Genomic DNA, 16,364 nt, shown 5'->3' with positions numbered 1-16,364 from the left:
AAAAAACTCCTAGACTTAATAAATGAATTGGGCAATGTAGCAGGATACAAAATTAACACCCAGAAATCTATGGTTTTTTTATACACCAACAATGAACTCACAGAAAGAGAAACTAAAAAAATAATCCCATTTAGCATTGCACCCCCCCAAAAAAAATTAAGATACCTAGGAATAAACTTAACTAAGGAGGTAAAAGACCTGTACTCAGAAAACTACAGGACATTTAAAAAAGAGATAGAGAAAGACATAAACAAGGAAGAATATACCTTGTTTATGGATTGGTAGAATCAACATCACTAAAATGTCCATATTACCCAAAGCAATTTATAGATTCAATGCAATCCCCATTAAAACACCAACAGCATATTTCACAGACCTAGAATGAACTCTCCAAAAATTCATCTGGAATATATAAATATATATATATATATATATATATATATATATATATATATATATATGTATGTATGTCAAGAATAGCCACAGCAATCCTGAGAAAGAATAAAATTTGAGAGATCACAATACCAGATAACAAGCTGTTACAAAGCCATGGTTCTCAAAACTTCCTGGTGCTGGCACAAGAACAAACCTATAGACCAATGGAACAGAACAGAGAACTCAGAAATAGACCCAAGTCATTATGCTCAATTAATATTTGACAAAGAAGGCAAGAGCATACAATGGAGTCAAGACAGTCTCTTCAATAAATGGTACTAGTAAATTTGGTCAGATACATGAAAAAAAAATGAAACTACATCACCAACTTACACCATACACAAAAACAAACTCAAAATGGTTAAAGGACTTAAATGTAAAATGGGAAAATCTTAGAAGACTCCATAAGCAGCAAAATATCAGACATACGTTGTAGCAGTATCTTTACTGATACAGCTCCTAGAGCAATGCAAACTAAGGAGAAAATAAACAAATGCAACTATATAAAAATAAAAAGCTTCTACATAGCAAAAGAAACCATCAGCAAAACAATAAGAAAGCCCACTGCACGGGAGAACATACTTGCCAATGATGTTTTAGATAGGAGTTTAACCTCCAAAATTTACAGAGAATTCATACAACTTAAAAGGAAGATAAACAATCCAATCAAAAATGGGCAAAGGACCTAAATAGACACTTTCCATAGGGGACATAAGGAAGACCAAAAGCCATATAAAACATCTCAAAGTTACTAATTATCTGAGAGATGTAAATCAAAATGACAATGCGGTTCCATCTCACACCTGTCAGAATGGTTATCATCAAGAAGTCAACAAATGACAAGTGCTGGTAAGGATATGGAGAAAAAGGAACCCTCGTGCACTGCTGGTGTAACCACTTTGGAGAACCGTTTGGAGTTTCCTCAAAAAGTTAAAAATGGAACTCCCATTTGACCCAGTAATCCCATTTCTAGGAATATATCCCAAGAAACCAGAAACACCAATCAGAAAGGATATATGAACCCCTATGTTCATAGCAGCACAATTATAATAGCTAAAATTTGGAAACAGATTAAGTGCCCATCAGCAGATGAGTGGATTAAAAAACTGTGGTACATCTACACAATGGAATACTATGCTGCTATAAAAAAAGAAGGAACTTTTACCATTTGCAACAGCATGGTTGGAACTGGAGAGCATTATGCTAAGTGAAATAAGCCAGTTGGAGAAAGATAAATATTACATTATTTCACTCCTATGTGGAATATAATGATCAACATAAACTGATGAACAAACATAGATCCAGAGACAAGGTAGCATTGTACAGACCATGCAACCTCAGAGAGAAGGCGGGGGGTCAGGGGGAAGATAAGAGATCAACCAAAGGACTTGATGCTTGCCTATTAGCATAACCAATGGACACAGACACTGTGGCAGGGAGGGGGACAATCAGGGAAAAAGGAGACATATGCAATACTTTAAAAAATAAAAAACCCTTATAAATAATTTTAAGTGACAAATAGCAATACTATATAAATAAATAATGACATTTTTAAAGTTTGAATACTTCTGTGATTATAAAGAGATCTGAATGTTTATAGATCAGATATGAGTTTCAGAAATACAATTCTGGAGATAATATTAAGAATCAAATGGAGAAATTGGAAACTGGCTAGAGTAGAATGTTCTTGTAATGGTTCAATTCAATTTTACAGGGACTTTTTCTTTTTACAGAATTAGTTTAATAGTTCATTAAGTTAGATAATTGGTTGATTATCCCACTTATCCCAGCAATTTAACTTTTTTTTTCACCTCATCTGATCAATCTTGTGATAGAAATAGAGGCCATGTACGGACCATTTTTATAAGTAATTGACCAAAGGACTTTAGTGAAACAACTATGACTCAGTAAAACATTTTGTGTTCATTAAGGAGTCAAAATATTTCCCTTAAACAGGATGAAAGTCCAATTGATTTGGTATTTGTTTTTTCTTATTTTTAAAAATATATACATATATTTTATTGATTTTTACAGAGAGGAAGGGAGGATAGGAGCTAGTAACATTAATGAAAGAGAAACATTGATCAGCTGCCTCCTGCATACACCCTGTTGGGGATGTGCCCACAACCAAGGTACATGCCCTTGACCAGAATGGAACCCAGGACCCTTCAGTCCACAGGCCAATGCTCTATCCACTGAGCCAAACCTATTTTTTTCTTTCTTTCCCCCTTTGACTTAACTGGGCCTGGCAGTTTGAAGCAATGAACATAAAATTTTTTTTTTGCATTTGTTTCAATAAAATATATTTATTTTCCCTTTAACTTTTGTGTGGGGGGAAAAAAATTCATCAAGTTACTGATAATTTTTCTCTAATTTAATATGCACCTATTTACATTTAAATTGTCTGACATATTATTTACAATATGCTGTTTATAAAACAGTACCAAGTGCTAGTATAAATTGGTGACAATGTGAAACTGGAATAGGGTATATGAAGTATTACCAGCCTACAGCAGGTAATGAGTAGCTAGATTGCTAACAATTCTAGGCTTGCTTACAATTCTAGGCTTGCTAACAATTTGCATATATGACTAATTTAGAAAATACATAGTTGAATTGCCTATATTTCAAGTATTTTTATGTTGTTCCACAATGCCTGTTTCATTAGTCTATGGAGAAAGTTCTCAAAATAAGTTGTCATTCATGACATAAATGCAGCTCTATTTGAAAAAACTTACCCTAAAATTACCATAAACTTGGAGAGACAGAGTAAATAAAAATGTCTGCAGCTAAAATTTGCAAGATTGAGAATCCTATCATAAGCTATATCCATTGTTATAACTTACTATTTTTTATAACAGAATTGTTAGACATTATTTAATCCACATAGAAAAGGAAAGGAAGATCCACTATCAGGTAAGCCACACATGAATAATGACAGTAACTGTCTGTAGGAGATGGACTCAGGATTGGTTTTCTCTAGACATACTTCTGCTTGGACAGTTACCCTCTCAGTGATCTCAAGTGCTCAGTAAATATTGGATAACCTGAATTTTCAGTGAAGTTGCAAACGCATGTTATTGTTCTAAAACACCCTCTCTCTTGTGGCTGATGCCATTGGTGAGAATCAGGACTATGTCTTACACAAGTTCATGTTACTACAGTGTGAAACCATAGCAACAGCCCCCACTTTTTGACTGAACTTAACTAAAAGAATGTCCAACTTCAAACCCATGAGCTCCATGTCCAAACCAATAAACCAAATTAACATCATTAAAAGCATCTACCTTAATTAAATTATAAGTGAATGTGTAGTAAGGAAACAGTTACCTGAAGTATTTAAATAATATTTTCAACACTAAGTCCTTTCACATCTTTTATGTCATGATTCGGAGGATTTTAGAGCACAAAATCACATTCTTGTCCAATCATACGTTTCTATATAAGCATCAACACCCATCCTTTATCCATTCACCCTCCATACTCCAGTTATAAATCAACAAACTCAGTTCATTGAGAACCTCCACTGTGCTTGGCTCTCTGTTAGCTACTGGGAACTCAATGACCAGTCATAATTACTATTGTCTTGACATTTACATCATAACCCTCAAAGCAGACCATAACTAAATATGTAATTAGCAATTAGTAATTTTTAGTTACAATTGTTATTACTGTAAAAGACTAGTCTAGTGTTTCAGTGAGAATTGATAACAGAGTACTTGATATATTTGAAGAATAATGAAATACGATTTGGGGGCATTCCTGGAAATGATGTTTAAATTGATGTCTGATGGCTGAGGAGTTGGAAAGGCAGAGGATGAAAATGGAAGAGGGCTGTACAAGGAGAACTCTAGTCAGAGAATGAGACACCTTGTAGTAAAATAGTCCCGCATTATAGTTCTCAGAACCAAAGAGCCATTTTAAAACATGTAAGAGAGTATACAAGTAAATTTATGTTTTAATCAACTTGAGATATATCAAGTTGTACCCCCCAAAACTGAAATAATAGTTAAATGTTTGTTTTCACAATGAAACAATTGCTTGTGAAAAGTTTTTTCTTCATGTCATTAATTCATATGCATTCATGAATACAAATCTGTCTTTGTAAGTTATATATAATTATGCTTTGTAATCTATCTGGCAGCTATTAGTCACATACAGTTTGTACAAATGTCAACAGTACATTTTTTACAGTAATTTGTCATTTTTAACTTATTCTCTAATGAAAATAATGTATCAGGAAGAATAAGGATAATCTGAAATCATTATTTTCATTTTTTAAGAATTGAAAAGAAACTTTAATATGTGTAAGAATAACACAGTTATAACTCTAAAATTTAATTTCCTTTGAGGTCTGTTTTACACAAACAAAAGACCTCTAGGGATGGCTAAAACATGGGATTAGGAAAACATTAAAATTATGAAATGTTTAAGAAAATAATTTTAAATACAGGTAGATTATCAATTTACTATAGAGTATTCTAAAATTCATTTGTATCATGTATCAATTTAATGAGATCAAGATAAAACAGAGTGAACAAATAAAAACTAAATTTATTTGCAGTCAGTTGTCATGAGATAATGATGTGTCATAAAAATATGATTAAGAATATCACATATTTCCAGATACTTAAATACATAGTATTTCATACTCATATGTATGCTTATTACACTTATACATAAAATCAGTTTTTAAATTCCTATACAATGTAAACTAATTTTTGCAAAGTATGAAATTCATTAAATTATATATTTTGTTCTTTTAACTCAAAAATATTGGTTCTTTGAGTTTCAAAAGTTACATAACTTCACTGATTAACATGGGATGAACAAAATCCCATCTGTCTTTTTATGTTTTATTCAGTGACACTTCACAAGCATGCAGTGCTAAAGTTGTAGTGATAATCTTTCTCTCTAGATTGTTCCACATAATCTAATATTTACACTAGTCTTGGGAGATACATGCTAAGAATATGGTGACCAAGCTTGCTATCTCAAATCTTTTTTTTTTTTTAAGCCCATTCCTATTAGTTTATTATGGAAATCCCTCCAGAGGATCTTTTCCTTTTTCTTCAGTTACAATTTGCATGCAGTATTATTGTGTATTAGTTTTAGTACAGGATAGTGGTTAGACAATCATTTATTTTATAAAGTGTTTCCCCCTCAAGACTTTTTTTTTTAATCAATCTTTATTGTTCATATTACTACAAAGGTTCCTCATTTCTTCCCCCCTTCACCAGGTTCCCATCCCACCCTCCACCCCCACCCCATCCCCCATTATCCTCATCCATAGGTGCACAGTTTATGTTCAGTCTCTTCCTCCCTCCCTTTCCCAGATAGTAAATCCCTTTTCAGATAGTAAATCAGTTACTTAGCATTTTCTCATATCAATAATACCTCCACATGCCCAATGATACACTTCACACAAAAGACATTTCCAAATAGGTCAACCAGCCTCATCCAGGCCCCACCCAAGGCACTCACAGATCAACATCCCAGAGCTATACTAACTCAACACATCCAGATCTAAGCCTTCATCACTTGATTCAGCAGACCCTTAAGTTCCCGCAAAAGTTTCCAGCCATGTCTGAGAGGCAGCCGTGGGGCAGGGGCAGGCGAGGAGCGAGCTGTTCCAGGCCTGGCTGCTCCGGGCCTGGACTCTGTTGCTCTGGTTCGTTCCACAACCAGCTGCTCTGGGTCTGGTCACTGCCGCTCCTGACCTAGTTGCTCTGGACTTGGCTGCTGCTGCTCCAGGCCTGGCCACACCCAACCCAGCTGCTCTGGGCCTGGCTGCTCCGGGCCCGGCTGCTCCGGGCCTGGTCACTCCCAGCCTGGCAGCTGCTGCTCCGGGCCCAGCCACTCCCAGCCTGGCAGCCGCTGCTCCGGGCCTGGCCGCTCCCAGCCTGGCAGCTGCTGCTCCGGGCCTGGCCGCACCAGACCCAGCTGCTCCAGGTCTGGCCGCTCCCAGCCTGGCAGCCACTGCTCCAGGCCTGGCTATCTCAAATCTTAAGTTTACTCAAAAGGTCTGCTTAAATAGGTTTCCAAAACAAATATGATATGTAAAAGGGAAGTCATAAGTAGGGTAAGTGCAAGACCTGGTTTGGTTAGGATTTCCCAGGTTTATACCAGATATCCTGAGAAATATGATTAATTTCACAGCATTCACTCTCAGAATAATGCTGTTTTGGATTATAAAACATATGATCACCCAACCTATAAAAATTATATAACTAGTTGACATACCAACCATATCTAATCTTAAAAAAGTAAGGAAACCCAATGATCTGAGCACCAACATGATATATCCATTAATGAAAGTGGTCATTTCTACAATGACATTCAATTTAAACAGGCAAAGCATCCCAATTAAAAGGCTGAAATCTGTCATATTGGACAAAGATCAAGAACCTACTATATGCTGTTAATAAGAAACTCAATTTAAATAAATTGATTTAAATTTAAAAGTAAAAAAAAAAGACACACTATGCTGATAATAGTTTTTAAAATTTAATGTGACTACATTAGTATGGGACAAAGTTGATTTCATAACAAACATTAAGAAGTTCATTTCATGACAAACAAGTCATTCAAGTGATATGACAATCCTAAAAAATTATGTTTCTAGTACAAGAGCTTCAAAATACTAGTATATACAACAGAAACTGATAAAACTTCAAGAACAAATAGACAAATCTACCAATGAGTCATATATTTCAATAATTTATCTCAGTAATTGATAGTACAAATAGAAAATCAGTAAGTATTTGGAGCATGAGCAATATTAATAATCACATTCACCTAGTTTGTGTTTATAAAACATTTCACCCAACAGCAGCAGAATGCACATTCTTTGAAAGTGCACATAGAAACATGTTCTGGTCCATAAAACAAGTCACAACATTTAAAAGGTACTCAAGCCATACAATGTATATTACCTAACACAATGGGATTATGTTAGAAAAAGTAATAGAAAACCCCCCAAACATTTGGAAACCCAAGAATAAATCTAACAAGAAATTAGAAAGTCTTTATATTTTAATGAAAATACTACATATTGTTTGAAATGCAATACAACCAAAGACCCGGCTCAATTTGGTTTTGGTTGTTTGTTTTAGAAATTGAGAAGCTGATTCTAAAATGATATAAAAATGTAAAGAACTTAGAACACTCAAAACAACTACATGATTTCAAGACTTACTATAATGCTACATTAATTAACACAGTATGATATCAACATAGAGAGAGATAGGCAATTAGGTCAACAGAACAGAAAACATTCCAGGTAGAGTCCTACACATATATAGTCAATTGACTTTTCACAAAGGTGCAAAAGTGATTCAGTGAGGAAAGGATAGTCTTTCTAACAAATGATGCCAAAACAGTTGGTTACCCATGCAAAATAAATAAATAAAACCTAATGCAAGTAGGGAAAAGGTGGAGACTTTGTGGTTTAATTTTTTTCTTACTGGAAGAGAAGGAAAGTAACCCTTATTAAAGGCTGCCTATATGATGAGAGGGTTTGGCGGGGGAGGGATTACCATCTTTCAAATTGAGAAATGTGTAGCCTTTGTGTTCAGTTACTACGGGGTTAGGTTTCTGTGATTCAGATTCTAAAAGAATCTAATTGAGAGTTGGTCTCCAAGACCCTCAACACCTCTTTAATCGGAAGAAAGAACTGGTCTTATATATTTTTACATATTAGCCATATATTTAAGACTTATTTAACAAAAAGTTTCTGCTACTAAAAAAAATGCTCTGGAAATCATTTATTTGATCATAACACGAAAAATATGTTCTTATCAATAAATTTGAAACCTTTTTTTTCTGCTGGTGGTCTACAGTGTGTGTGTGTGTGTGTGTGTGTGTGTGTGTGTGTGTGTGTGTGTGCTCTTTCTGATAATGCTATAAAACCACCCATTTTCAGACAGGAGCATTTATCTGGAAACAATGACATGAAAATAATAATAGTTTCCCTTATTTGCCTGACTTAAAATCATTGTGACTATTAAATACTGCTTAGTTTAACAGGTTATTTATTTATAACTGTAACATGGGGATTTTAGACACTACTAACTATATGTATTGGTTATTTTTCAAAAACTCGATCACAGGCAAATCTGATTTGATGCTATCATCCATGTTATTCTGTTACTGCAGAGGTATAAAACAAAAAAAAAATCACAAACTTATAATTTTCCTGGACATAGTTCTGCCTGCTATGTGGACTACAATTTCATAACCTGAACTCTTAAAACCATAGATTTCAAGCTGCTTTTTCTTTTATTGCCATTTTATTTTTTGCTTACTTGTTCCTTAAGTATATACTTAATGGACATAAAGAGTTTAAATATTATAAAGTATATTCTTTTTGTATTATATTAATAGACAATAATTTCCATGAAGGTTAGGTACAGCAATATATTTGCTAGCCCCTTGAAATTACCTAAAAAGCTATTCTTCCCTGTGTAACCAAGCCTCCTTCCAACATTTAAAATGGAATTTTTCAATCACCAAATACTTCTGTTTGTCTCTTATTGAAAAAGAAATTTTTTTTAACCAACTGTGGATATCTCATGAAGTGTGGATACTATAATATTGAAACATGAGTTAAAAGGAGACATATACACAAAACCAACTTCATTATTTTAGGAAGCATCAAAAAATTATGTACCTTCAAAATTTCTAATTTTAATTAATTCTTATCAAAATTACAAGCCCTTCCATTAATTCAATATTGTAGCACAGCATCAAAAATATTAAAATAATTTAAGGTGTGCAGATTACTGCATAACGTAAGACTGTGAGCTATTTGAGAGTAGGAATTTTAAAACTCTTCATATCTCAGCAGTTAGCATAATGTCAGACATAGAGTATATAACATGTTAATAGTTATTTGAGTTATATTCCTAAATAAGTACCCAATCTTTCATTTGATTTAGCAAGCAAATATCTACATGAGTTCCCATAACACACAGTAATAAAATTTATAAACACATTAAAATTAAAGTAAAAAATATGTTAAGTATTGAATCCTTGAAAGATATCCTCTCATTACTTTTTGGATGATAAAATTCAAAATCTCTTCATAATGTAAAAATGCATCTACCAACACTGCAATAGGTACAAATAATGGAGGAGATTAATATTCACAGCAGCTTTTACATTAGCACCACCTACATGTTGTTGAGCTTGAACTCCATTGTCATCCTTACAGCTTATTATTACTTATTAACTTAGTAACTGCTTGATTTATAGTACATAACGGTTTTACTTTTCTTCCTTTTTAAGGATAGACATTCTTTAGAATAAACTGCAAAATGAAACAGGTGATTTAGTTAAAGCATATATTATATTGGTGATGTAAAATAAGTTAGGCTTTTAAGGATGACATAGTCAGATAACTAATTGCCTTAACGTGCACCATAAATAATAGAAGGCTATGCAGTAGGATGAAACAAAGTTAATTCGCACAATGTTATATAATGCATTGCTGAGGTAACCTTTGGCTTCCAGATTTGCTTGCTGTACTACAGAACAAAGTGCATTAGTGCCATCTCCTGGTTAAGTATAATGATCCTAAGAGGAGGTTTAACTTTGAAGAAAACCTCTTCCTGACTGAATATTTACTAATATTCACAGTACTTCTATTTACTAATATGATACATGGAGAGGAAAAAGCCCATAACTTCTCCTCCAGTGGAAATATTGTGATGATTATTTCTTTAATACAGTAATACAAGGCTAAAATTTTTCACCAGATAAAACTCTTTAAAAAATTTTAGTACCTTACCTCAACTTACATCATGAATATTGTAGCTTTAGTAATAAGAATATATATTAAATGTACAGGGCTATACAAAAGTTACCCACTAGAGCCAATAAGAAGTAATATTCATGAAACTCTTTCTTAATTTATTTCATTTGTAAAAATATTTAAATAGAATTGGAGGGAGAGTTTTTAGATTCTTTTACTGAAGGTCTGATGTTCCCCATATATAAGTTTCCTGTGCTTATTTTTAAAAGAGCATTTTCCAATGAAAAGAACTTCAATATCTTCTTTATAAGCTCTATTTTGGGTTCCAATTTCTGTCAGAATGATCATTACGAGGTAAGTTCTGCTATACCTCCATGCTCAAAGTTAACCCATTTTTGCATATTTCTTATTAAACGGAAATATTATATCTGAAGATTTTATTTGAACCTCCAGTTATTTATTATGTCTCAAAATATTTAAAAATGGAATGTACACCCCCACACACACACACCCCCAACATGTACCCACAATACATAAGCTCCATTGATTTACATATAAACTCTTAATATGAAGTTTTGTTTTGGCCCTCTTCTCTGTCTGCCCACTACCTCTTAGTAATTTTATTTATTCTTAAATTTTCAATTACCTCCTCTATATAGATAATTCCAAAATCTCTTCCTACAGCCATATCCTCCCCTCTTCTATGCTCTAGAATCAACCCACATTTCAAATTCTCTGCTAATATATCTGCCTACATACCTGGTATATCTGCTAAATGAACCTGTTTTATATATATTTCAATCTAGTAATAAATTATCCTGAACATATATCCCTATATAAGTAAATTTCTCCTCTTATTCCATATTAAGGTTAATGGCAGATTATCTTCCCAGTTTACTTGAAATTTGAGTGAACCTCATATATATTTTCCACCTGAGTACATGCATACCACACAAGCTCGCATGCCCCTGTCCATTCTCCATGTCCTATGCCCAGTTGAAACCCTGATGAATCCTCACCTAGGATTCAGTAATTAGCCTCATGGCTAAGAAGCTTCTCATCTCTCCACACTGCATAGCCTCCTTATTCTTGCTGTCATTTTAATCATCCTAGAGCAGCAAAACACTAACTCAGCGTGTTAAGTGAAAAAAATGTCTCTGAACTAATAAGTTGGGGAGGGGGGAGGAGAGACTGGATTTTTTTTTAAAAATCAAAAAATTTATTTTAACTAAAAATATGACCAAAACTCACAATTCAACCATTTCTCCTACCCCACCTCATCCTCCTCTCTGGCAACCATTAATCCAAGTATGAGCTTGGATTTTTTTTCTTTTTCTTTTTTTAGATTCTACATGTACGTGATATTATACAGTATCTGTATTTTTGTCTGATTTATTTCACTTAGCATAATGCCCTTAAGATGCATCTATGTTGTCACAAATGACAAGATTTCATTTCTTACGACTGAACTAGAGGCCCAATGCACGAAATTCATGCAAGAGTAGGCCTTCCTTCCCTGGCTGCTGGCACCACTTCTCTCTGGCACCAGGGACCCAGGCTTCCCTCCCCCCTGGCTTCATCTGGAAGGAAGTCCAACTCTAATTAGCATATTATCCTTTTATTATTATAGATAATATTTCACTGCAAATTATTTATCTTATTTATCTATCAGTGGACATAGGCTGTTTTCATATCTTGGCTATTTATATATATATAAAAGCCTAACCAACCATTACAACTGGTCACTATGACACGCCCTGACCACCAGGGGGCAGAGACTCAATGCAGGAGTCTCAATTGCGCCCTGGTAGTCAGTGCATTCGCACAGTCAATCTCCTGTTGCCAGCCAACCTCCCATGGTACCTCTCCCTAGCTGGCTGACCCTGATGGGCCCCAAACAGGACTAAGCAATACAAGCCCGATTGGCCCCCATCGTTGGCCAGGTGGAGGGACCCCACCTGTGTACAAATTCATGCACCAGGCCTCTGGTTGTAAATTTTACCACAATGAACATGGGATGCATATATCTCTTTGAGTTAGTTTTTTCATTTTGTTCTGGTAAATACCCAGAAGTGGAATTGCTGGATCATAGGCCAGTTCTATTTTTAATTTTTGAGGAATTTGTATAATGCTTTACATCACATGTGTCAAACACAAGGCCCGCGGGCCAAATCCATCCCGCCAGGCCTTGCAATGTGGCCCGCACCTCACTGTTATTACTGCACTCCGCTGCGTTTCCATCACAATGACAGTTTATGACTGTTCAGTAAACCATTCGGCCCGCGATTTAGGCTGGATTTTAGATTTTGGCCCCTTCTCTGATTGAGTTCGACACCCCTACTTTACATAGTAGCTGTACTAATTTGCATTTCCACCAACCGTGAACAAGGTTTCCCTTTCCTTGCCATACCTTGTTATTTCTTGTCTTTTTGATAATAGACATTCTAACAAGTTATAAAATGATGTGTCACTGCGCTTCTGATTTACATTTCCCTGATGATTAATAATGTTGAACATCTTTTTATGTGTCTGTTGGCCAACTGTATGTCTTCTTTGGAAATATGTTTATTATGATATTCTGCCGACTTTTAATAAAAAAAAATTTTTTTTGCTGTTGAGTTTTCTGAGTTCTTTATATATTTTGAATATTAGCCCTTTACCAGCAAATATTTTCTTCCATTCAATAGGGTTGCCTTTTCATTTTGTTGATGGTTTTCTTCACTGTGCAGAAAAGAAAGTTTGAGTATGATGTAGTCCCATGTATCTATGTTTGCTTGTGTTACTTTTGTAACTCATTACCAGATTCAAAAAATCATTGCCCAGATGGATGCCAAGGAGTTTACTGCTATATTTTCTTCCAGGAGTTTTATGGTTTTAGATCTGTGTTCAAGTCTTAAGTTCATTTTGAGTTAATTTTTATATATGGTGTAAGAGAGTGGTCAAGTTTTTTCATTTTGCATGTAGTTGGCCAACACCATTTATGGAAGAGATGATCTTTTTCAAATTGTATATTCTGGACTCCTTTGCCATGAGTTGATTAACAATATATATGCATGGGTTTATTTCTGAGCTCTTAATTCTGTTCCATTAATCTATGTGTCTATTTTTTTGCCTCACTATACTGTTTTATTTTCCATAGCATCAATTTTCAAATTTTATCATCTTATGGCACACATAAACTAATTACTACTAAAATTCTCCAGCACACCAAAAAATATATATATCTTTGCCAACTTAACAAAAAATAGGTATAATTTTTGATTTACAAAATAAAATTAATAGTAAATACCTACCCTCTTTGCTCCAAAGTCACTTTTTTTAAAAATCAGATGCCTATACTTGTATATAAAGATTTCAACTACGGTACCAAGAATTAATCAATCAGGCACAACCTTATTATGTGATGTAATCAATAAGATGCAACTCTGTTATATAACCAATATATTTATGATTTAGGACAAGGCATTCATACCAGATGGCTACTGTTGTGTAAGTTGTTGTCATATTTTTATTTGATAATCTAAGGGAAAAGAGATCAGTGCCCTGACTAAATAGTCAGATATTGCATGTTTTGTGGCACACCAGTTGAAAATCGCTCTTCTATAGCTCTGTAATATAGTTTGAAATCAAGGAGTATGGCATCTCCAGCTTTATTCTTCTTTCTCAAAATTGTTTTTATCTATTTGGGTATTTGGGGATTCTCATACAAATTTTAGGATTATTTGTTTTATTTTCTTGAAAACTATCTTTGGAATTTTTATAATGATTGCATTGAATCTTTAGATTATTTGAAGTAGTATAGATATTTTAACAATATTTATTCTTCCAATCAATGATCACAGAATATCCTTTCCATTCATTTGTGTCTTCAATTTCTTTTATTAATGTCTTGCAATTTTCAATATACAAATCTTTCCTCTTCTTGACTAAATTTATTTCTAGATATTTTATTCTTTTTATGCAATTATTAAAGGGGTTATTAACTTTATTTCTCTTTCTGAAAGTTGTTATATTAAAATGCAACAGATTTTTTAGTATTGATTTTGTATCCTGGAACTTGGTTGAATTTATTAGCTCTAGTCTTTAGGATTTTCTATATACAATATCATGTCATCTGTAAATAGTGAGTTTTATTTCTTCCATTCCTATTTAAATGCCTTTTATTTCTTTTTCTTACTTAATTTCTCTTGTAAGGACCTTCCTCTAATTCTATTTTGGTTAAAGTGGTGAATGTGGGATGTGTCCTTTCCTGATTCATGACGTTAGAGAAAGACTTTCAGCTTTTCACCTCTTAGTATGATATTAGATGTGTGCTTGTCAAATAGAGCCTTTATTATGTTGAGGTACATTTCCTACATACTCATGTAGTTTAAATTTTTTATCATGATGGATATTGGTTTTATCAGATATGTTTACTGAATTGATTGAGGTCACATAAATTGTATCCTTCATTTTGTTAATGTGATGTATCACATTGGTTGATTTGCAAATATTGAACTATCCTTTCATCCCTGTGATAAATCCCCATTTGATCATGGTGTATGATCTTTTTAATGGATTGTTGAATTCAGTTTGCTAATATTTTGTTGAGGACTTTTATATCTATGTTCATCTGGGATATGGGCCTGTGATTTTCTTTTCTTTTGATGACTTTGTCTAGTTTTGGTATCAGGATGATGCTGGCCTAATAAAATGACTTTGGAAGACTTCCTTCCTCTTCTATTCTTTGGAATAGTTTGAGAAAAATTTATATTGTTGCTTCCTGGAATGTTTGGTAGAATCTACCAGTAAATCTGTCTGGTCCTCAACTTCAGTTTTTAGGGAGAGGTTTTTCATTATTACATTTTTAAAAAGTAAAATTGATATATTTACTTTGTAGTCTTAAATATATTATTGTAAATGTGAGTTCCCAATGGGGGAATGCTATGCAGGATTTTTCTCTCTTACTTGGACTATGAATTTGTTTATATGAGACCATCTCTTCAGCTATCATCCTATAGAAGATGTTTTGAAAAGCACTGGTGTACAGAATTATAGTGATAATATCTCTCCTTTGCTCTAAAATGGAATGGTAAAGCCCACACACCCTAGAGCTGTGGTGTCACTATGCTAGCCACTAGCCAAGTGTGACCATTTAAATTTAAATTAATAAACATTAAAAATTCAGTTCTTCAGCACATAGCCACATTACAAGTGCTAACTGGCTACATGGAGTTCATGGCTACTATATTGAGTAACATTACTGTGTAGTAAAACCGAGTTTAGTAGTTGTTTGGCGTGGAACAAGTTTCTCAGCATCTCCATTTCCTTATCTACAAACTTTAGAATATAATAAATGACTACAACTATAACTTCTATTATAGTCAATATTTTTATGTAGTCTAAAATTACTCTTCCAATAGAAATTGAATGCTAAAGAGAAAATTTATTTTCCCAATTAAAAAAAATGAATCAATAGAGTATTAAAATTCAGCAAAACCATAGCTTTAATATAAATACATGTTTTATTTGGAGAAATTATTTAAAAACCCTCCCTTCAAATGATTGGTTTCTAATTAATTTTGTGCTGAAACACAAATAAAATTAAAAGCAAAATATTTGTTTTATATAAATTATTACTGAAATTTTATTATTGAATTGTTCTTTCTACCTTCTTCGAATACTGACCATCAAGTGACAGAGGGAAAGGACAAGAACATTGTCCATCCCAAATGAGTAGGGAATGTGATTTCATGAATGTAAAATACTTTTTAAAAGGTGAATGCACTGAATATTATAGATTATACTTTTGTTCTGATTCCATTGATCCTGAGAATATTGAAGGCACCCATGTACCATGCTTGCTGGGAGTGAATGCATTGGTATGATTAACACAAATCCACTAAACTAAACTAAATTGAAATTTTCATTTTCTACATTAGGGCCTTCTGAGATTTAAAATGTCAGCCTTCTTAAATATAATTAGTTCTGAGAACACTTCAGAGATTTTCTGACCTTCAGTACCTGAGAGTTTGTATCCAGACAGTGAAGATTTCTAAGGTGAACTCAATCATATGAACTGAAAGAAAGAAGAGCCAGGCTTTTCCAGGCAACGCATGCCTTGGCCTTATCACAGGTTCTTCTTACGCCTGCATGTTCTCCTCAACCCGGAAAGGCTATTATTAAACCCGCTGTA

This window comes from Pipistrellus kuhlii, unplaced genomic scaffold (assembly GCF_014108245.1).
Source record: "Pipistrellus kuhlii isolate mPipKuh1 unplaced genomic scaffold, mPipKuh1.p scaffold_m20_p_10, whole genome shotgun sequence".
Taxonomy (NCBI): Eukaryota; Metazoa; Chordata; class Mammalia; order Chiroptera; family Vespertilionidae; genus Pipistrellus; species Pipistrellus kuhlii.
This window is presented reverse-complemented; position numbering follows the sequence as displayed.